A 22,672-nucleotide genomic window follows, 5' to 3' on the forward strand; every position below is an offset into this window, starting at 1 on the left:
ATACCCCTAGAGATGGAGAAAGAATAAGTGGTTTCCTGTCTGCACCCTCATGAGGCTAGCCGGTTCCATAAGCTGGGAGCAAGACAGATGAAGTGGTCCCTACCACCATGAGACCCTTCCAGGCGCCTCAGCTCTGTTGCCGCTCTCCAACTCCCAAGGCTGCTGCCCCAAACCTGCTCTCCTTCTCCAGTAAGATCAGTTCCTCTCTCTGTTAGAGCCTCCCCAGCCACACACCAATACACTGCTCTTCTCTAACAAAGCAAAGCAAAGCAAACCCTTTCTCTACCCCCTGCCCCCTTCAACCACAGTTCCCAGTAAAAGTTCCACGTTTTCTCCACTTCATTGCCCTACATTCATTTTAAACACACACACACACACACACACATTTAAATTGGGAAATATGTATACAAAGGAAGGTAAAAAAAAAGTCTTTTTGTTCCCTGGACAAGTAACTAGTTTCTCTGAGGCTTCTTTTTCTTACCGTACAAGGATACAGCCTTGCTGTGTTTTGAGAGCACTAAATAAAATAACTCTGCCAAGTATCAAAGGCACAAAGTAGGTTTTCAGTAAACTACCTTAGGTAGTTTAAGGTAAGAAACCCACCTGGCTCCAGGTAGAGCAGGGCTGGCATCGGCCCAGGCAAGTCTAGGCATGTCCCTGGATTTCTCTCTGCCTTCCTGCCCCCACCCAGTCCCATCAGCTCATGGCCTCCATTCTCTGTGGCCTGGGCTTGAGCTGAGGATTGCAAAATGGAATCAGCAAGGAAAGGGCAGGAATGAGAGGCCAACAAACCTTGTGTTCTACCCCCCAGCCCCCAGCAAGCTCACTAAAGCACAATCTATCCCTTGGATCCCAGGGGTCGGGTAATTTCTAGATCTCTCTCCTGTTAAATAATAAAAATTCAACTGAGTAAATTTTAAAGATAATAATTGGCTTTACTGAATGATTCATGAATCAGGCCAGCATCCCATCTAGCAAATTGAAAGAAGCTCCAAAGGGCTACAGGTAGGGAAAGGTTTTTAAAAGCAAGACGAGAAAGTCATTAAAAAAAAGATTATTTTGGGCAAGATCACCTCTCTCTGGGGGACAAAAAGGCCTTCCTTAATAGATGAATTCTCTTACCTGTGCTAACCAGGCAATTCCAGACTGACCAGTTAAGATTACATTCCTGGGAAGATTGGAAACTGCAATTAGGTGAGGTATTAAGTCCCAGTTTGGTGATGTGGGTCTAGCACAAGGGACTCCATTTTGGGCCTGTTGATTCTTTTGACCCCACTCTCATTCTGTATATACCATACCCTCTTCTTACTCCACAGGCTCTGAGAGCCTAGGATGTGCCAATTGTGAGGCCAGGGGCCAGCAGGTTTCAGAGACTCTGACCCAACACATTTCCTGTCCTCCAGTAGTTCATCAGAGGGGAGAACAAAGCAGTCAGGTTTCAAATCCTGGCTTCATGGGGGAACAGCTGTGTGGCCTTGGCTGAGACACTTCTAGGGACACTTCCTATTTCTTCACCCACAATATAGGGAGAGTAATACGTAACCTTTCAGGGCTGTTTTGAAAATGCCACGGTGCAATCTAGCTCTTAGGATTTACACAAGAATTTTTCTGTGCTGTTTTTGCCTGTCGAGAAAAAAATGCAACAGCCTCATAAGGAGGAATGGAATATACTTCTCTCTAAAGATAGGCAAGCACATTGGAGATAAAAAATAGTACATGGCAATACAGATTATGATCCGAAAGGCAGACAGAAAAGCAGTTTGGGAAGTTTTTCAGTTCTCTTGTTAATTAACCCCCAGCTTGCTGGGTCAAAAGCGAAAGGGGATGTCTGTGGCCAGACTTCGGTGTCACCACTAGGGGGCGTCGGTGTGTGGAAACGAAAGGGGCCTGACTGCAAAGTGACTCTTGCTTTCCTTGTGGACAGTAGGAAAGACAGAACACAGCTAATTGTCAAGAACGAAGCGGAGGCAGGTATTGAATTTTCGTCTCATTTCTAAATTTAGTTCTTAAGCCATGTGACAAATATAATAAAAAGAGACTGCAGAATGCCAAGGGAGGGAGGGAGGGAAACCTACATATTGGTCCTTCCCTTGGAAAATCGCTCCTGGAGAACAAGCAGTATTCTACTGCAATGCTGTTAGCTTGTCAGCGCTGTGCAGAGCATGTTATTAGAGGAATTTATTAATACAGATTCCACAATAATAAGTGGACGCGAAACCTCTTGCTTTGGGCGGTTTCTTATTTGACTTCCCGGGGGATTTCTTCGGATTCCCATCTACTGGAAATTCATGTAAAACATGAAAATAGAGTTTGCATGAATTTCGCTCTGAAATGTTTTCTGTTTTATTTTCGCTTCTGCGGGGCTGGGGAGCATCGAGCACCCTGGGAGCTGTCCTTCTCCCCGACTTTATTCAGGGTGGAAAAGAGGGTTTTCACTACCCTCTAGTGGCTGGCTCTGGCCAGGTTGAAACTGCCGAGGGGCTGGGCCAACAGCCGCGCAGAGCAGGCGTCCGTGGGGAGGGGAGCCTGAGAAGGTCTCCAGGCTGTGCAGGAGAGGGAGGGAGGAAAATTACTCCCACGGGGGTGCCAGGCTCTTCTGCCCCACCACCCACTCCCGGGCAGGAAAACAGGCCCTGTTGCTGGCAGCTGTAGGAGCTCCTCCGGACTCCGGGCAGCCTCGCCAGGAGGCCCCAGCCTGGGGATGGCAGGAGGGCCGGCACCTGCCCGGGGAGCCAGCGTGGAAGCCACTCCTGCCTTGCGGTTCTGTCCTGTGCGCGGAAGGAAGGGGAGCACCGTGGCCTCGGGATGCGCCTCGCCTGGCTGCACCCCCGGTGGGCGGGCCATGAGAGCGGAGAGTCCTCCGTGGTCCCACGGCCCGCGTTCGCGGTGTGGCCCGGCTGGGTTGCTGGCAAGCCCTGCATGTAAGAGTCTGTATCTGCTGCCTGTTGAAGTGGTCGTAGGAAGGATTAGAGAGACTCCACGCAGTGGGGGTGCTTGCTTTCGCAGGGAAGCAGCTAGTTATCCGTGACTCTGGGGTATGTTGGATGCCGCCTCCTGACTCTCAGCTTTTCTCACCTCTTTGAGGTTGTAAGTCACTTAAATTTAAATACCCACCTGTGGCTATTGGCGACAGCATCAGACAATGTAGTTCTAGACAATGTGAGAGGGAGACCTTTGTAACTCCAGCACTGAGCGTGAAATGAGCAGTCACAGGATTGGATTCATGATGAACTGTGCGAGTTTTGAAGTGAAGGCAGGCATGAGACAGATGCAATCAGATGCCCGCATCCATCCAGCCAACAAACCTCTTCTACCCCCGCCCCTTATTAACAATGTTCAAATATGATTTAGTGCCTCCCCCACTAATCCGGCAGCTGGAAGGCTGACACTCCGCCCTGCTCATCCTATTCATTTTGGTTTCCCCAGCACCCAACACGGTCCCTGACATGTCATAGAATTGCAAGCATTGTTTGCATTGAAGGAATGGAGCCGTGCTAGGCCCTTGGAGAGATGCCCAGATCAATCAGACATGGATCTTACCCTCAGTGATTTTATGGCCCAATCATAAATACTTAACATACTAGATGAGAAGACTCGTGTGGAAGCGTTGGCATCATTCCTGGCGCAAAGTAGGCTCGCAATAACTACTCATTTATTTTCTCCCTTCCGTTCTCCTATTCCCTCTAGAACCCACCCTCCAAAGATTTCTGAATGGGATAAAGTGCTCAAGGTTTTAGAAGAGGCAAAGATTAATTTTGTCTGGGACAATCAATGAAGGCTTCCTGGAGGAGGAAGCATTTGATCTATTTGACCCAGAACTCTAAGCAGCATGAACAAAGACGCAGAGATGTGTGGGAAAGTAAAAAGAAGGACGTGTGTGGAGAAATGCAGAAAAGGTCAGTCTTGTTTGTGGAAGTGTATGAAGGAAAGAAGTAGGAAACTGGATAGGAAAGTTCCCTGCTTACGAGGTTAGGGAAGGCCCTAAAGGATGGTGTGAAGAACCTGGATTTTATTACCAGCGAGACCAGATAGCCCTGCACCTGGGCAGCTTCTGTTGTTCAACCACAGACTATGTGATGACTCGGGGCTAGCTGCCTAATTCCCTCTGAGCCTTACTTTCTTCATCTGTAAAATGAGGATGATACTACTTTCTCAAAACCTGAATGAGAGCACACTGCAAATACACCCTACACTTTTCTAATCCTTTTCCACTTTGGAAAAGTCTGCATCTTATCACATATAGGGTTAACCCTGCACTCACTTACATGCCATTATCATATTCTAATTAAAAACTTTTCTATTTATGGATATTTAGGTTGCTGCCAATCTTCAAGTAATTTATATCTATGTATCTACAAGATAAATCCATAAAGTAGCATTGCTAAATCAAAGTGTATATGAAATTTAAATGTTGACAGAATTACCAAATTAGTGGATCATAAAAAAGTGGATCAGTTTCCACTCCTATCAGCAATATATATAAAGGTCTGTTTCCTTACACCTTCACTAACGATGTTACCAAACATTTTGATCTTTGCCAGTCTGAAAGGTTTTAAGTTGGTATCTAATTGTAGTCTTAATTTACATTTATATTATTAGGAGGGAGGTTGGGCATCTTTTCAACTTTTAAAGGCCGTTTGTATTTCTTCTCTGGGAACTGTTTGTAGCCTTTGACCATTTTGGTTGTTAGCTTTCTTCTTAATGATTTATGGGAATTATTTATTTATTAAGGAAACTAGCTCTTCTGGATAGGGTAGCAAATGTTCACAATTTGTCATCTCTCTTTCAGTACGTTTATTTTTTCCCCTGGCGGATATATATATATATATTTTTAATCTTTCTATAGTTAGATTGACCACTGCTTTCTTTCACAGTTTCTGGCTTTTGAATCATCCTCAGAAAGGCATCCACTCCAAGATAATAAGAGGAATCTTGGATTTATTTGGGGGTGAGGAAAGAGGCAGGAAATTCCCCTTTCCTTTCTTCTAGGTGGCAGTGACCCTAACACCATTTCTCTGGATTCCTTTGAGCATCAAGAGCCATTCAAGAGCCAGGCAAGGGGCCCTGCTTAGAGGAAGACCATGTATTGATGTCAATGTTCTAAACATCGCTTCATCCTCACAACAACGGTGTGAGGTGTTAGCATCCTCGTTTGTCAAGTGAGGGGCCAAGGTTCAGAGAGTAAATGGCCCCCAGAGGCACAGCCAGCAAGTGACAGAGCTGGGATGCCGGCACTCCACCCATGAGAACTAGGTTTGGGAAGGGGAGGCACAGCCCCCTTTACAGAGGGACCGGAGGATGGCTGTTCAGTCCCATCCTGTTCATTCCTCCCCTCCGAAGGCCTCCTAGACCCGGCAGCCGAAGCTCCCTGTAGCCTGCAGACGCAGTGTCTGTCCCAGCAAAGCTGTCCCTGCTCAGGAATCCCAGTGAGGAGCCGTCGTGGGAGCAAGGAATCAAGCTCTGGCATGCGCACTGGAAATCGTGCCAGCTGCTAGCATGAGCCCGAGTAGTACAGCTGTCCCCTCAGCAGGGATCCCTGAGGGGACCGCAGTCGAGGGCAGTTCATCTCTGAGACCATTTCCTTCTTTCCACTTGTCTTGGACGCGACAGGGCCCTCTCAGCCACCCCAACTGCAAAAGCATCAGCCTCTCCATCCCTGGCTCTGCCCCCGCTGTTGCCCTCCTTTCATAAAGCCCTAGTCCGAACGGTTCTCTGGGAGCCGAGCAGCTCTCCTGCAAGCTTGCAGGACTCACACTCAGGTCAGAGGCTGTGCACAATCCTTGTTTCCATTTGGAGTGGGCTAGGGCAGTGAGAGTGGAGGGAAATGCACGGAGCGCTCCAAGGTAAACCTGGCCTCCCCGCCAGGGCCTGCTGCGGGCTCTGCATAACTAATTGGCCACTAGTCTCTCTGAGCAGGACACAGGCCCAGTGGTGAGTGTCTCGGCCTGGTTATAGTATCCAGCTTTTATTACTGTTCTCTCTATATCTTATCAATGGAGAAAAGGGCAAGGGCCTTAGGCATGTGTCCGAAGATACACGGCAGGCTCACAGCCCCTCTTTGTGGCCCAGTTCGTGCAAGTTGCGTTCCAAGAGGTCTAGTTTAGCAAGAGGAAGGCTAGGCTGTCTTACAGACCGTGGTGATAGTAGTAGCAAGGGCAGGGAGAAAGGTAATGGGGAGGACATCAGAGAATCCAAGACTCCAAAGGGAGGTGCTCTCTCAGTAGGAATTTTAAAATGCTTCCATGGGAAAAGTTAAGGACTACCCTCAAAGTCAGATTTTTTTTTCCTGTTAATAATAGTGTCTCTTGCAGTAATTTTCTTTTTTTCTTTTTAAAGATTTTATTTATTTATTTATTTGACACAGCAGGGAGGGGAGAGAGCAAGCACAAGCTGGGGGAGCGGGAATGGAGGGGCAGAGGGAGGAGCAGGCTCCCCACTGAGCAGGGAGCCTGAAGTGGGGCTCGATCCCAGGACCCTCGATCACGACTGGAGCTGAAGGCAGCCACTTAACTGACTGAGCCACCCAGGCGCCCCTCTTGCTGTAATTTCTTTGACAGCAACCATAGAAACATTCTTCTAGATATGTCTCCTCAGGCAAGGGAAACAAAAGCAAAAAGAAATGATTGGGACTACACTAAAATAAAAAGCTTTTGCACAGCAAAGGAAATCATCAACAGAACAACAAGGCCGCTACTGAATGGGAGAAAATATTTGTGAATGATATATCCAAGAAGGGGTTAAGATCCAAAATATATAAAGAACTCATACAACTCAACACCAAAAAACCAAATAATCCAATTTACAAATGGGCAAGGAACTGAGTAGACATTTCTCCAAAGACAACCAGATGGCCAACAGTCACATGAGAAGATGCTCAGCATCACTAACCATCAGGGAAATGCAAATCAAAACCACAATGAGATATTACCTCACACCTGTTAGAATGGCTAGAATCAAAAAGGTAAGAAACAACAAATATTGGCAAGGATGTGGAGAAAGAGGAAGCCTCGTACACTGTTGGTGGGAATGCAAATTGGTGCAGCCACTCTGGAAGACAGTAAATTAACTTAAATTAAAAATAGAATTACCATATGATCCAGTAATTCTACTACTGGGTATCTACACAAGAATACGAAAACACTAATTCGAAAAGATACATGCACCCCTATGTTTATAGCAACATTATTTATAATAGCCAAGATATTGAAGCAACCCAAGTGTCCATCGGTAGATGAGTGGATAAAGAATAAGTGGTATACGTAGACGATGGAATATTACTCAACCATAAAAAAACAGACCTTGCCATTTGTAACAACATGGATGGCTGGAGGGCATTATGCTAAGTGAAATAAGTCAGACTGAGAAAGACAAATACCATATGATTTCACTTATATGTGGAATTTAAGAAGCAAAACAAATGAACAAAGAAAAAAGAAACAAAAAAACCAGACTCTTAAATACGGAGAACAGACCTGTGGTTGCCAGAGGGGAGGTGGGTGGGGGGATGGGTGAAACGGATAAAGAGGGTTAAGAGCGCACTTATCATGGTGAGCACTGAGTAATGTACAGAATTGTTGAATTATTCTATTGTCCACCTGAAACTAATATAACATTGTATGTTAATTAAGAGAAAGAGAGAGTGGCTCCTGTCCTCCCAGATGTTGAGGGGCATCACAGTGGATGACACCATCTACTTGGTGCTCACTACTCACTCACTGGCTTTATTGAGTAACCACTAGAAAGTCTTTTGGCCTTGAATTCCTTGAATTTTAAAACTGATCACTCTCACTCCCCAAGCACTGCCGAGCGCACTGCAAAGAGAAAGGCCATTTGCACCTTCCCGGGTCAGGCTACCTTATTTTTTCTCTGCAACTCAGCTTGAATGTCATCTCTTCGGGCAGAACGTCTCCAAGCCCAGGACCGGTCTAAATGCTCATCTCTGTGCTCTCAGCTCTCCGCACCTACTTTTAACATATCCCCACCGACTGTTCCTACCCGGCCCTCTCATCAGATGGTAAAAGCCTTTAAAGCTGGGATTGTTCCTTGCGTGACTATGTCCAATTCATCCCAGGGCCTGGCAGAAAGCAAATGTGTCCAATAGAATTCACCCTTCTGAGCCAAAGTGGAATATTTTTCAGTAGGTGGTTTTAGAAAAATACACATTAGATTATATGAAATTGAATCTTGGGACTTTGACACTGGGTGGACCTCATCCTTCAGAAGGGTGAAGTAAGGCCCTGAAGATGAAATGGCTTGCCCAGAGCCCAGCCACATGTCAGCAGCCAGGCTGACACGTGAGCACATTTACTGGTGGAACAAAGCTTGTTAATGACATCGGAAACCATCCCTGGGATGAGGTTCATTCGGATGAAACAGCCCAAAACACATGCATTGGTTGTGCAACCCAAAAAATGCTTTGGCCTTTGTATCTTCTGTCTTTTTCATTTCTACTAGATATTTTTCTTTTCAAATTTTTACCTTTTATTAGCTTTGATTCTAAAAGTTTACATGCTTATTACAGAGATTCTGGAATATGCTGAAAAGTAAAAGAAAGAGAGGAAAGGAAAAAATGATCTGAATTCCACCAGCCAGAGGCAGCCTGCATTATTATGGTCTTTTGCCACAGCTGAATACATGTGACTGAGATCAAGTTGCATGTTGAATTTTACATTTTTCCTTTTTTTGAGTACCGTTGGATTAGGAGTAAAGTCCTTAAAAATCAGGCCTTCCCATGTAGTGTTTGTGCTGTGAAGCTTTTCCGTCAGCACACTTTGTACTGAGTTAATGTATAAATAAAAAGGAGCCAATAATGAAAATAAAAAGGAAAGATGCTACACAATCTAGTATTTGTAATAGCTACACTTTAGTCTGTAGGAATAGATGACCTTTCCCTACCATCCGGATGGCTGGTAATTTTTCCCTGTAATAAATGAAAACTGTTTGTTACATCATCTCACTGTGATGAAGCAACATCTCTGTATGAAATCTCTACCTGTATTTCTAATTATTGCTTTCTGAGTCACATCATATGTCGTCGACTTTGAAGGAAAGATTTCTAAAAGGTGAATTATTTCAAAACTTAGGATCAGCCCAAAAGGTAATGCTGTTTTTCAAGTTGCCTGAAAAGCACTGATTCCGTGTCAGAAAAAGGTGAGATCATTTTATAAGCAGCAAGAAATACAATAGAGTGAAATGGGGTTGAATTTCGCCTATAACATAAGGGACCTGGCTCTTCATATTTGAGGGAGGGATTGATTTCTCTTTTTACCTACAGCTGTAAATTGCATGTTAATTGCTGTTACGCAATGCTAAAGGACAGGAGTTGCTTTTTTTTTTCTTTTTTTTTTTAGGAGTTGCTTCTTGAACTATTTTTTCCCATTGGTATAAAAGTTAAGTAGTTTGAGTTCAAAGATAAAGTAACTAGGAAGACTACCTGGTTCTTAGAACATGGAGCCCAGCTCCTCGATTTAAGTCTGTAGCCATAGAAAAATACCCAAGTAAAATACAGCTGTCTCCCTAATAATCTGCTCACACAAGATTATTCTTTCTTTGGCTTCCATCCGAAGCCTCACAATATAAAATTTAAATATCTGCAGCTTCGTAAAAAACTATTTTGGGGGCGCCTGGGTGGCTCAGTCGTTAAACGACTGGTCATGATCCCAGGGTCCTGGGATCGAGCCCGGAGTCGGGCTCCCTGCTTGGTGGGAAGCCTGCTTCTCCCTCTCCCTCTGCCCCGCCCCCCACGCCCCCACCCCCCCCACCCCCGTTTGTGCTTTCTCTCTCTCTTTCTGTCAAATAAATAAAATCTTTAAAAAATATATTTTAAACAAGGTAAAGGCTAAAATAAAATTCAGGTTTGACAGACTAAAAATGAAAGCAAGCAATAAAAATAGACTTCTAAATGTTTCTATTTTTAGGTTCTAAGTGCATTTGTGTTGTGAAAATTACATAGACACTAGCTTATGGGGATTATACTTTCATTTCACAAACATAGAAATGTATTTTATTATATTAATACGATCCCACTATCAAATCCTTGCTTATTATGAAACGAACAATAAAAATACTTCTAAAAAGGCAACCCTGCATCTCAACACAGCTTTCAGGGTGGTGCACACTTTCCCACTTGACTTGTATCCGTTTTTTCTTTTTTAATCGCCAGAGGAAACTGCTTAAAAACAGGATTAATGATGGGCAAACAAGATTGCTGTGGAAGTGATTTCGAGGCTACAAAGCAATTTTGAGCCCCCAGGAGACTGCACCGCTGAGACTCTTCAAAACAAAGACTCCTGTTTCAGGGGCGAGCCCGCCAGTGAGGACAGGGTGTGAGGCCCTAACCAGTCGAGCCTTCTATGCAAATCTCTCACCGATTTCTAGGAAGTAAGACAATCACCCACATTTACTGATATGTTACTATGTTCCAGGAATGGGCAGGGCACTTTATAAACATTATTCCATGTAACCCCCCACCTCCACCCCCTGTACAGCCCCACGAAGTAACTGCCATTGTGATCTCCATTTTACAGAAAGGAGAGCTGATGTCCAGAGAGGTCTACTGTCTCTCCTAAAAGTCACATGGCTAGGGGGTGGCTGGGAGTCAGTCCAGGTCTGTGTGATGTCCTTCTAACGTCCCACCCCTCACACTGCCCCATTAAGCATGATTTAACATGAAGAGAGAAAAGAGAAAACAGTAGGAATCAGTGTAGGAAGGAGGGTGGAGTCCCCCAAATTGGATTTCTAAACGAAAATGCAAGAAGGATTCCATGCTTCGGCAGAATATCTAGGTTCTCAGAGGACTCTCTTCAAGTGGGATACTTGAGCCAGCAAACTCAGACCCTTCTCCCTTCCCTCCACCTCCCCTTGGGGAGGAAGGGCTGCGCTGACTGCTCCCCAGGCCTCCACGTTCCTGGTTCCAGCCTGGCCTTGGATACAGCCTAGAGCCATGCACCCACCGGCAGGCCTGGGCTGGGGCACTCATGCTGGCCAAAGTCTGGGCAGCTCAACCCTGAGAGGGAAGGAAAAGAAGGCCTGTTTCCATCCCAAGTGTCCTGTGTTGTTTGATCTAATTGCACTAGCAACAAAACCCATGCTTGGCTTCACTACTGTGGTTCCTCCTGTCTGACAAAGCCCAGGAGAGGGAGAGGGAGAGGGAGAGGAGGGGCAGGGCATTTAGGGATGGGGGCCCTCTATCCCTCAATAAGCCCTCCCGCCACCCTTTGATTTCAGGTTAAATCCCTTTACCCTCAAGGCCCGAAAGAGCTGGGCTGGTGGTGACCTCGTACATCTCTTTGGGCCTAAAATCCTGTGAAATTGATTCAAAGGAAAAAAGATAGACTAGAAAAAGGAATAAGGGCAGATCTCCTACAAAAACAAAAAACAAAAAACAAACAACAACAACAACAAAAAACCCCACAAAAGAAACAAAGATGCTTTTGGCTTTGGGCTATTTAAAACCCAGCCTAAAATATTTAGGTATAGAACCTAGAATGTTAAACACCAACATTCTTTAAAAATATAATTTTTAGAACAGAATTCAGCCCAATTGAGTTGATAAAGGTCTCCAAGGATTTTCACAGCTAAATCTTCAGATAACTTGGCCTTATACTTGTCTTTACCTTTCACTTCTACATCAGTAACCCCAAAACTCAACCATTCGTGGATCCCCTTCATCACAGAATTGTAGCATTGTTTGTTAAAGCCTCCAACCCTGAAACTCCCCTCCCTGATTAGAATCTCCTACCTTCCTGAATCTATCCTTCCACCTCATCCAGTCATGAGTTCTTCTACTCCTGCCATTCCAGCCCTCTAGAGAACATGAGTCACTTGCGTTCCCTGGGATCCATTTCCACTTTGTGCCATTCTTCCCACACGGTCACTATGGTCTAAGGGGGTTGTGATGGGGACTTGTGACTCCGGGCCTGGTCAACAGATCTGTTCAACAAACACTTATATGGTGCTTATGCTGAGCTAGGCACTCTTCTAAGTACTTTTAAAATGTTAACTTATTTAAGTCTCACAATAACCCTATCAGATAAGTACTATTTTTCCCATTTTACAAAGAAGAAAACTAAGAAATAGAGAAGTTAAGTCACTTGCCCAAGATGCACAGCTACTTTATTTTCCTCTGACTGGTATGATTGGTTCAGCGTTGTACCTATGCCCAAATAAGAGCCTAGATGGAATTGCTGGGGCCTCTCCTTAAGAGACTTTTGTTCGTCCCTGCACTTGAAGTGGGGTACAGCCATCTGGTGACCACAGGGAGGAAGCTTCTTTAGGAATGAAGCCATCACAAGACTGAGGGAAAGAAAGAAAGAACCTGAATCTCAGTAACAAAATGGGAGCTCCTGATCAAACCGTGCCTGAAACCAGACCTACTCCTGACCTTTTCAGTTTGGTGAGCTAGTGAATTATCTTTCTGTTTTAAAAAAGTTTGGTTTGAGTTATCTTTCACTTGCAATAAAAAAAGCCCTAGCTAGTACAGCTCAGTTCATCAACTTTATAATTCAGCCTGTCTAACTTTTTACCATTATAAAGTCAACTGATGAGAAAAATGAGCATTCTTTGATGAACACTTGAATATTTAAAAATTTTGTTTTGGCAGCGTATGATACCACAGAAATCATGATTCATACAGATAAGCACCAGTATACACACTTGGATAATTTCATGAGCACAAGCATGCATGGCCCTGATTTTTTTTTAATCAACAATGTCCATTTTTAATTAAACATTTAACTAAAAATGTCCAAATGGATGGCACGTTTACAAAAAGTCTGCCCAGAAATGGGCAAAATATTCTTCTTCTCTCCATCCTGGTGTCAACTCCCATGTCTAACGGAAGCCCCTACCAATCTGGTGAACCACTCGCCACATCAGTCTCTCTTTTTTTTTTTTTTGCATGACAAAGTCTTTACTTTCAAGTGATTATCAGTACACCAAGTAAGAACATGTATACAAGTTCTTGAATTCTTTTTTTTTTTTTTTTAAAGATTTTATTTATTTATTTGACAGAGAATGAGAGAGAGAGCACATGAGAGGGGGGAGGGTCAGAGGGAGAAGCAGACCCCCCGCCGAGCAGGGAGCCCGATGTGGGACTCAATCCCGGGACTCCAGGATCATGACCTGAGCCGAAGGCAGTCGCTTAACCAACTGAGCCACCCAGGCGCCCAAGTTCTTGAATTCTATCATCTAATAATTTTGATTAAGAGAAACTAAGAGCAGCCCGAACAATATATACTGGTATTCGCTGTTCCACCCTTAGCCGAAAGGACGACTTAAGGCCGGCTCCTGCTTCACACAAGTTACAGTAACTATTTACCACTTTTTCATAGAGAAAGCCCCTGACCTTCAAGAAAGCTTTAGGGAAAAAAAATATTTAATCCCTGTCTTTCTGAAACAGAATTTTTTTTTTTCACTACATCTAAGAAAGAAAAAGTACTGATACATATGTGGCTTGAGCTAAAAGGCATAGGAAAACAGACAACGTATACACATTAAATTTCTAAGAAATATGAGGTAAAAGGAGAAAATCTTTGGATAAGCTCTACGTTTGTACGTTTGTACAAAGAAGCTAATTTGCTATTCTCTAAGAAGTGAAGGGACCTACTACATAATATACAGAAATAACGTAATGCCTTTTCACAAGGATGTAACTACTCAAGATTTGCTGAAGCTTCGTATTCCATGAAGGCATCTAACATGCCAATCTGCACGCAGAGCTGCTCCTTCCTCCCCTATCCATTTATGCGATAGTTTTCATGGATTTTTGGCCGGATGTCACAGACAAAGGCCAGCAGGTTATCCAGAACTTCATCCCGGTTCTGCTGGAAGTAGGCCTGGAGGATGGTCATCTTCTCCTAGGTCTTCTTCTCCACTTCGGTGCTGCAGCTGCCATGGGATCCCAGAGCCGCAGCTTCCTTGGCCTTGAACTCCTTCTCTCTTTGCAGGCGGTATTGTTCAATTTCAGCCTGAGCTTCTTCTTTGGCCTGCTTCAGCCTCCGGTTCTTTCGCTTGAGGGCCTCCGACACCTTCTCGGCGGCCCGCTTCTCGGCCTGCAGCAGCTGCTGGATGCCCTGCAACTGGCTGGCCATGGCGGCGGCGACTCTGAGGCCACATCAGTCTCTTGATCATCCTTGTTTTTGTGGCCTTTCCAGGTGCGTTTCACCCTATTTGCCCTCTGCTTCTTCATCTCCTTCCTTTGGATCCCATAACAGTTTACTTCTTTGGTTTTCCTCTTGTCTTTTTTGTCCCACTTTCCCCACTAGTACCTCACCAGCGTCGGTATCTCTCAGAGTTTAATTCTCTACAGAATAAAAACTTAGTGGTACTTAGGATACAGGCTTAGCTGCTGTAACAAAAAGCCACTCTCCCTCCAGACTAAGCCCCAACAGCAGCCCCAACATGAGAGAAGTGGGTTTCCCCCTCACTTGTTAGCCTGGAGCCGCCGAGGCCGTCCAGGATTGGCAGAACATCCAGGAGCCGGGGTTCTTTCTGTCTTGCTCTTCTACCATTCCTAGGAGGGGTATCCATGTTCCCTTCCTTCCTTCCTTCCTTCCTTCCTTCCTTCCTTCCTTCCTTCCTTCCTCCCTCCCTCCCTTCTTTCCAAGATTTTATTTATTTATTTGAGAGAGGGAGAGACAGAGAAAGAAAGCATGAGCCAGGGCAGGGGGAGAAGCAGACTCCCCGCGGAGCAGGGACCCCGATGCGGGACTCGATCCCAGGACCCTGGGATCATGACCTGAGCCGAAGGCAGATGCTTCACCGATAGAGCCACCCAGGCGCCCCCGGGTATCCATGTTTCCATGTTCAGAGTTGCCTCCCAGTGTCCCAGCCTGCTGACATGGGGAAAGAGAATGGCAGAAAGGAAACTGTTTCCTTTTTAAAAGGAATGACCTAGGAGCTGCACATGTCACCACTCCCACTCACTTCCTGCTGGCCAGAACCTGGTCACGAGGCCACAGCAAGCTGTGGGGGAAACTGGGAATCAGCATATCGAGCTGGGTGGCCAGGTGCCCAGCTGAAACTAGGGACAGTGGATCCTGGCAACAGTGAGCAGTCTCTGCCAGCCTCCCTGTCTTCTTTTCCTCTCTTCTCTCCCTGGGCACCTCACCCCATCTGGCAGGAGTTATGTTCTCCACACAGTGACCCCCAAGGCTCTGGCCTGACTGCATCCCACACCCAGATCAACCTGCGGGCTCTCCCTGCCAACTTCCCTCTGCCTTCCCTGTCCTCTTGAGGAGCCACCCGCACTCCTGGTCCCTTAGGCCCCAAATCTGGTATCATCTTCAACTCCCTTCCCTGTGCCTTGGTGCCTTGTGTCCCCACATTACTGTAACCCCCAGATAAGGGCTCCTGTCCATTTCCTGTTTCTTTCTTCCCACTCCCTGAGCTGCTATACGAGCCTCCCACTGAGCCTCTCCACCTCCAGGCTCTTCCCTGCCAGCCTGGCCTTACCCACAGCCATCCAAGAAGCATTTGTAAAGTGTGACTCAGACCACATTACTCCCTGTTCAAATTCTTCCTTGACTCCGGCCACCTATGGCTGAAAGTTGGAACTCCTTGACAGGCAGTTACAATTTACCCTTCCAGGATTTTCTCCTGGACTCCCAGAGTCATAAACTATGGGTGGAAGAACATCTCACCATTCGCCAGTGGGCCCAGAACCCTCCTGTTTCTGGCTCAGGCTGTTTCTTCTGTGGCTTTCTCCCCGCCCCCCAATTCCCCATGTGCCTGGCAAATCCCCCCCATCCTCCAAGGTCCGGCGGGGTCGGGGGACGGGGGGGATGCTGCCTCCTCCTGTGTCCTAGCCTTGAGTCCCGGCTCCCACCCCACCCCCATCCCTGACACCCATACTTCTCTGCATTTGTAGCCCTTTGCTTATAAACTCTTGTTTGGCCCTTGACCCCACCTGCCTTGATGCGCCCAGATGACTTGTCCCTGAGGGATAGCCGTGAGCTCTGTCCCTGGGCACACTCCCTGCCCTACATGCAGGATGGGTGGTGTCCGATCCTTCTTCCTGCTGCGAATCTAGCTCTCTGACCACTTTCTTACTAAAGTGCAAAACTTCCTGAGGGGAAGAGGCCCCGTGGAGCGAGCTGGGCGTAGGTCGTCCCTGAGGTTCAGGTCCCTGAGGTTCAGGTCGCTGTGGTTTTGCACTTCTGGCGGCCCGTCAGCGTGACCTAAGAATCAGCTGCGGGGCTCTCTCCTGCTGGCTCCCGCCAGCACAGTGGTCTGCCTTCCAGAGCTGTGCAGACTGTGGGCTAAATGCTTTCTGTAACCCGATCCAGAGTTAAAAATAACCCAAAGGTCTGACCCACTAAGAGCCTCCTTGGATCTTCCAGGTAGGGTAAGCTTTTGTTGGCAGCTCAGGTCCATGCTTTAACTCCCCTCCCCCCCCCAATGCCAGCTCCCAGCCCTGCCAACTTCACCTCACTTTCCCCTAAACTGTCGGGGCCTTTCCTCTCCCAGTAGAGAGCCTCTCTTGGCCCAGGTCTGGAGAAGGCCTCTGGCTTTCTCCCTCCCTCTGGGGCTGGTGGAGTGCCGTAGGTCCGGCCCCTCCCTTGGCTTGCTGGGCCTGGGCTGGAACTGCTGAGCTCACAACGAGCTGCTTCTGCTAGCAGAAGTGGGCAAAGACCCCGGGCCCCGTGAGTTCTCTTGGCAGAGGGCCCCTTCCCACCCCTCAGCCCCGGCCAGCCTGCCAGACACCTTCAGCCAGTAGCCACAACAGGGTGAGCTGAGGACAACCACGTCACCCTCCTGTCAACCAGGAGGGACACTATCATCTCTGTTCCCCCAGCCTTCTTTCCACCCAAAGTCAAGGCCATGTGGAAAGTTCCAACTAGTATTTCTTTTTTTTTTTTTTAAGATTTTATTTATTTGACAGAGAGAGACACAGCGAGAGAGGGAACACAAGCAGGGGGAGTGGGAGAGGGAGAAGCAGGCTCTCTGCCAAGCAAGGAGCCCGATGTGGGGCTCGATCCCAGGACCCTGGGACCACGACCTGAGCTGAAGGCAGACGCTTAATGACTGAGCCACCCAGGTGTCCCTCCAACTATTATTTCTTTGGGAGGCTGCCATTTGGGGGTAGCAGCCATGTGGAAACTGGCACTTCCGTGTGGAAACTTCTCTTCCTGCCCAGGGCAACGACCTCACCTTCGGCTAGAGGAAAGCTTCAAGCCTTTCCCATTTGGAACTTGTCTCCAGGGAGCAGATGAAACCTGTAGTTCTGACTGAGACCAGGACAGCCAAGGGGAGGCCTGGCAGTGATCCAGACCCAGGTTCTAGGTGTTCCTGAAGCCCAATAATACATCTGCCCTTCCTGTGGTCAGTGAGTTAATACAGTCCACTTTTAGCCATTTGAACTGGATTTTTGCTAAATGCAACAAAAAAGGACCTGATAAATGTATCTCCTAATTGGTCTTCCTGCCTTCAGGCTTGCCAGCCTCCACTCCATCCTCTGACCAGCTTCCAGATGGATTTTTCTATACTGCTGGTCTAGACACACGTCTTCAGGCCCAGAACTCTTCAATGATTCCCAGCCATTGAGGAGAACATCCAAATTCTTTAGCATGGCATTCCTTAGACTCTGGTGTCTGAGCCAACATTTCCGACCTCATCTCCTGCCTTTCCCGTTTCTTCAACTTACAGAAGCCCTCTCCCTGGTGCTAGACCCATGCTACACAGGCTCACAGCTCCAGGGCTTGCTTAGACTTTTCCTTCTGCAGGAGGGCCTTCCTCATCCAATGGACTCCCACTTGTCTTTTAGATTCCATCTCCGATGATAATAAGGATGACTCTCAGTACTCAAACCAAAACCTGTTGTTGTCTCCTTAGCTTCAATTTCAAAGCACTTTATTCATTCACCATTCAACAAATATTGGTGAAGCAACTCTGATGTGCCAGGCACTGGACCAAGAGCTGATGAACTCAAATGACACAGTCTTTGCTCTCATGGAACCTGGAGTCTAGGTGGGGCTGGATGGGAGGCAGGTAGTGACTCTAGACAAATTAGGGTGCTTCTGGCTCCAAGTAACAGAATAATTCATTCAAAGTGGTTTGAGCAATGAGAGCTATATTATATAGCATAGGAAGTCAGGAGGTAAGCAAATTGAGAGTTGGTGAATTTAGTGGTTCAGTGATGTCTGGGACTGGGGATATAAGGTAGAATAAGGGACCTACCTTATAGGACTGCTGTAGGATTAAATGAGTTTCTACATTTAAAGCAATAGAACAGTTCCAGATACATAATTAATGAGCATTAGTTCAATGAGCTCAAAGATGTAGGAACAACCCATTAATGAATAAGTGGATAAGCAAATTGTGGTCTATTCATACAATGAAATATTATTGAACCATAAAATGGAATGAAGTACTAATATGTGCTACAATGGTGATAAATCTCAAAAATATAGCGCTAAGTGAAAAAAGCCAGGCACAGAAGGTCATATAGTGTATGATTCTATTTATATGAAATATTCAGAATAAGTAAATTCATAGAGACAGAATACAGATTGGTGGTTGCCAGGGGCTCGGGAAAGGGGAGAGCGGGGAGTGACTGCTTAAGGTAAGAGATTTTCTTTTGGGGTGATAAAAATGTTTTTGACCTACATAGAGGATATGATTGCACAACATTGTGGGTGTACTAAATGCCACTGGATTGTTCACTTTAAAATGGTTAATTTAATGTCATGTGAATTGCACCTCAGTAAAGAAAATATATCCACACTGTTCACTGAGGTTGTTGTTCACTGAGAGGTTGTTCACTGAGACATGGTTTGGGGAAAAGCAAAACACTGGATACAATTTAATATCCACCAATATTAAATAAATTAGGGTCAATCCATACCATGGTATATCATATAGCCATTAAAAAGAATGAGCTAGAACTGTATGTACTAACTTGGAAAGATCTCAAAAACATACAGTTATATGAAAAAAACAAGTCATAGAGCATTCATTATAGCGTGATTCTATTTATTAATCATAAAATGATAAATGTGTATGTGTGTTAGTTTATAAATGTATTCAAAGGGGCCTGGAAACCCAACTGTTGAGAATGGTTACTTCAGGGGTGACATAGGAGGTGAAAGGAAACTTGTATTTATTACTTTGTCTAAGTATTATTGGAACATCCACCCAGGAAAAAAAAATTAAAGTAAAAATGAGAAATCACTTTATCTATACCAGATTGGCGAAACTGGAAAAAAGTGTAAGGCCTATGGATGGTGGGCTGTGGGGAGAGGGCGTTCTCATTCAGTGCTTCTGGAAATGGGAAGAGCTACAGCTTCTTTGGGGACTAGTCTGGTGGCATCTATTAAAATAAAAATACATAATACATTTTGATCCAGTGATCTCCTTTTTATTTTTATTTTTTTAATTAACAGCTCTCTTGCTAAAATTCACGTGCCATACATTTCACCCCTATAAGGTATACAATCCTATGGGTTTTTGTATATGCAGAGTTGTGCAACTGTTACCACAACCAATTTTAGAACATTTTCATCACTCCAGAAGAACCCAACCCTGCCCTGCATCCATTAGCAATCACTCCCAATTCTCCTCTCCTTCCACCCACCCCTAGGCAACCACCAACAACCTATTTCTGTCTCTTTGGATTTGCCTACCCTGAATATTTCATACAAATGGGATTGTTTGGGACCTGGGTGGCTCAGTTGGTGAAGCGTCTGCCTTTGGCTCAGGTCATGATCTCAGGGTCCTGGGATCGAGTCCTGTATTGGGCTCCCTGCTCAGGGGGAGTCTGCTTCTCCCTTTGCCCGTCACCCTGCTTGTGCTCTCTCTTGTTCTCTCTCTCTCAAATAAATCAATAAAATCTTTTAAAAAATAAGTGGGATTATTTATAATCTGCTTCTCTCACATAGTATCATATGTTCAAGGTTCATCCATGTTGCAATAATCTTATTCTTGTGAGTCCATTCCATAGCAATAAAAGCACCCATGCCTCAGGACATATGTTCAAGAATGTTTCTGGCAGAAATTTTCACAACAGTAAGAAAAAAGAGAGAAAAAAAAGGAAGAGAAAGAAAAAAACCAGAAGCGCCACGGCTGCTCATTACCTGGAAAGGGAATGGAATATCACACAACTCCTGAAGAATGCATGAGCACCATGCCAGTTACACTGAAGGGAATTCCTTGAGCAAGAAAAAGGGAAGATACAGAAGAATGCAAAAAATATTTGAATCCAAGTTTTGATCTACAAACTCATTTTAAAGACACTCCTCTGTATTGAGGCCTTATACCAGAATCTGAGAAGACCTGAACTGGCTTCAAAGATGGCACAGAGGAAGCCCTTGAGTCTGGCTCCGTCCTACTCACAAGCTCCATGGAGTCTAAAAAGTATATGAGAACAGCACACAGAATAGATCTGAGAGAGGGCGGTTCGAGGGATGGCCAGAGGAGGAGGCCACCCTAAATAGAGGCTTCCTGGGCTTTTGCCTTCCACTGCCCCATCCCCCGAAAAGGCCCTGCCAGCATCTGGTTACATCACACATCACTCAGCACATATCACTGGTGCTCTGCAAACCTTGCTGGCCAGGCCCACCATCCAGGGCCTGAGAGCTGACCCTTGCTGGCTCGTCCACACTGAGTGACTCCCCTTCGTGGTGCCTGAGTCTCAGGTCCTCATGTGGCTTCCTGTTATGTGTGTCTGCATTTGCAGGATCCAGGACTTTACAATTCATGGCCATGGAGGAGCTTTCTGTGAGCAGACCTGGCTACAGCTTCACACGGTATGTGTGTAGATGGGGAATGAGAGGGACAGACACATAGTCATAATCAGGGGTTACAGGGGTGAGTAGGTGGGGGTAGGGACCATGTAGTGAAGGGGGGACCAGAAGACCAGAGAGGGAAGCGGGGGGGAGCCAATAATAAAAGCAAAAGGAAAACAAAGAGGAACCACATGCAAGTGCATTTATGCATCTGGAGAAAATTTTGCATACGTTAAGGCATATATAAAGAAATTAAATTTAAAAATTAAAAAGACAAAGAGAATATACATGCTACTTGGGTGATTTTAAAAGAATCAAAACAAAAAAATGCCAGCTGCCTGATTGCAAGAAGGACTTAATTCTTCCCTCCCTTCTTCCAGATCTTACCCCAGGGAAGGGTTTTGCGCAGAGGACTGTGAGCTTATAAGCTGTAGTTTGGCTTCAGGTGTTCCCTTAACATAGCTTCCTAGAACACATTAGCTGCTTGCCTACAAAATTTTACCATGAATAATTGAAATTAAACATTCCCAGTCAAAATAAATCAACACTGAATGATACAGGGCCCTTATTTTTCCTGTTTCTCACATCATTCCTAATCCACCGAAAGGAGTAATTTAAATTAAATTGAATTTCCCTGTCTTATTGCTGACAATCTGCCAGGTTCCACTAAATTGACTGTTAGATGAAAGCCACAAATGAACTACAGTGAAATCTCGAGTCAGAGACCTGAGGAAGGACTGCTCTAAGACTTCTTGATTAATTGACACAAGCCTTGGAGGTGACAAACTCTAGGCTTGAACGAGTGGCTCAAGAACCATCCATGAGTGGATAACCTCACTGAGAACCCTGGATCTTTCTAACATTCTTCTCTGGTATTCTCACATGTTGACTTTCCATCCTGGACTTGTTACCTCATTGTGGTGCGTGAAATGGCAGCCTCACAAAAGAGATGTCCACCCAGAACCTGTGAGTGTGACCCCATTTGGATCAAGAGTCAAGAGTCTTTGCAGATATAATTAATCTCAAGATTTGATCATCCTGAATTAGGATGGACCCTAAATCCAATGACAAGTGTCCTTAGAAGAGAACAGGAGGAGGCACTGTGAAGAGAGAGGAAGAGATCAGAGCGATGTGTCCATGAGGAGCTTCAGAGATTGCTGGCCGAGGCTAAGACAGAGGCACAGAATGGATTCTCACTCAGAGGTTCTGGAAGAAACCAACCCTGCTGACATCTTGACTTCAGATTTCTGACCTCCAAAGTGATGAGAAAATAAATTTCTGTTGTTTTAGGTCACTGAGTTTGTGGTAATTTGCTATAGCACCTCTAGAAAACAAATACACTTACGGTCTAAATATGGCTACTGCCTCACCAAATATCACATCCTCACACCCTTGTATTCAAAGTAGAAAGAAAGTGACGGCCAGAAAGAACTTTATTTTTTTATTAGCACTTTACTCCTCTTATTTCTTACAAAGAAATAAGAAAATTTGGGAAAATGAATATTTGGCAAAAAGGAGTAACAGGAGTATGAAAATGTGGGGGAGGACAGTGGAGAGTGGGGAGGGCATTTTTAGGTGTCAGCAATGGCTACTGTCATTTAATGAGTGGGGACCAGCTATCCTAAAAGTCTTGTCATGTGCGGTCTGTTGAGGTCACACACTAGAGATCAGTTATGAGTTATCCCTGCAGGCTAGAACCTGGTTGCCCTGTTAACTAACAATGACTGCCGCACATGGGAATGACTCACTGTGATTCAATGGTAGAATGTTCTACAAGGCCATGGCACAGAAACCGACTGGGATGGTAGCAGGTATTCTTGGTGTTTGTTGGTGTGTGGCCAGATTCATTCATTCATTCACCCATCCATTCACTGATTCAGTGAACACAACTCAAATTGACTTAAGTGGAAAAAAAAAAGGTTCAATTATTAGTACCTATAACCAAAGTC

General features: G+C 45.5%; 1 long non-coding RNA gene and 1 pseudogene across 1 annotated transcript; one reads left to right on the top strand and one right to left on the bottom strand.

Moving 5' to 3' along the window:
• Positions 1–1,904: 1,904 nt before the first annotated feature.
• Positions 1,905–21,881, top strand: LOC118014761. The gene is made up of 3 exons (XR_004680372.1): positions 1,905–1,971; positions 20,675–20,744; positions 21,384–21,881. It is a non-coding gene; the product is annotated as an uncharacterized LOC118014761 (long non-coding RNA).
• Positions 13,734–14,126, bottom strand: LOC118014759 (annotated as a pseudogene).
• Positions 21,882–22,672: the final 791 nt, after the last annotated feature.

This window comes from Mirounga leonina, unplaced genomic scaffold, assembly GCF_011800145.1.
Source record: "Mirounga leonina isolate KUSES-001 unplaced genomic scaffold, KU_Mleo_1.0 Mir_165, whole genome shotgun sequence".
NCBI classification, from domain to species: Eukaryota; Metazoa; Chordata; class Mammalia; order Carnivora; family Phocidae; genus Mirounga; species Mirounga leonina.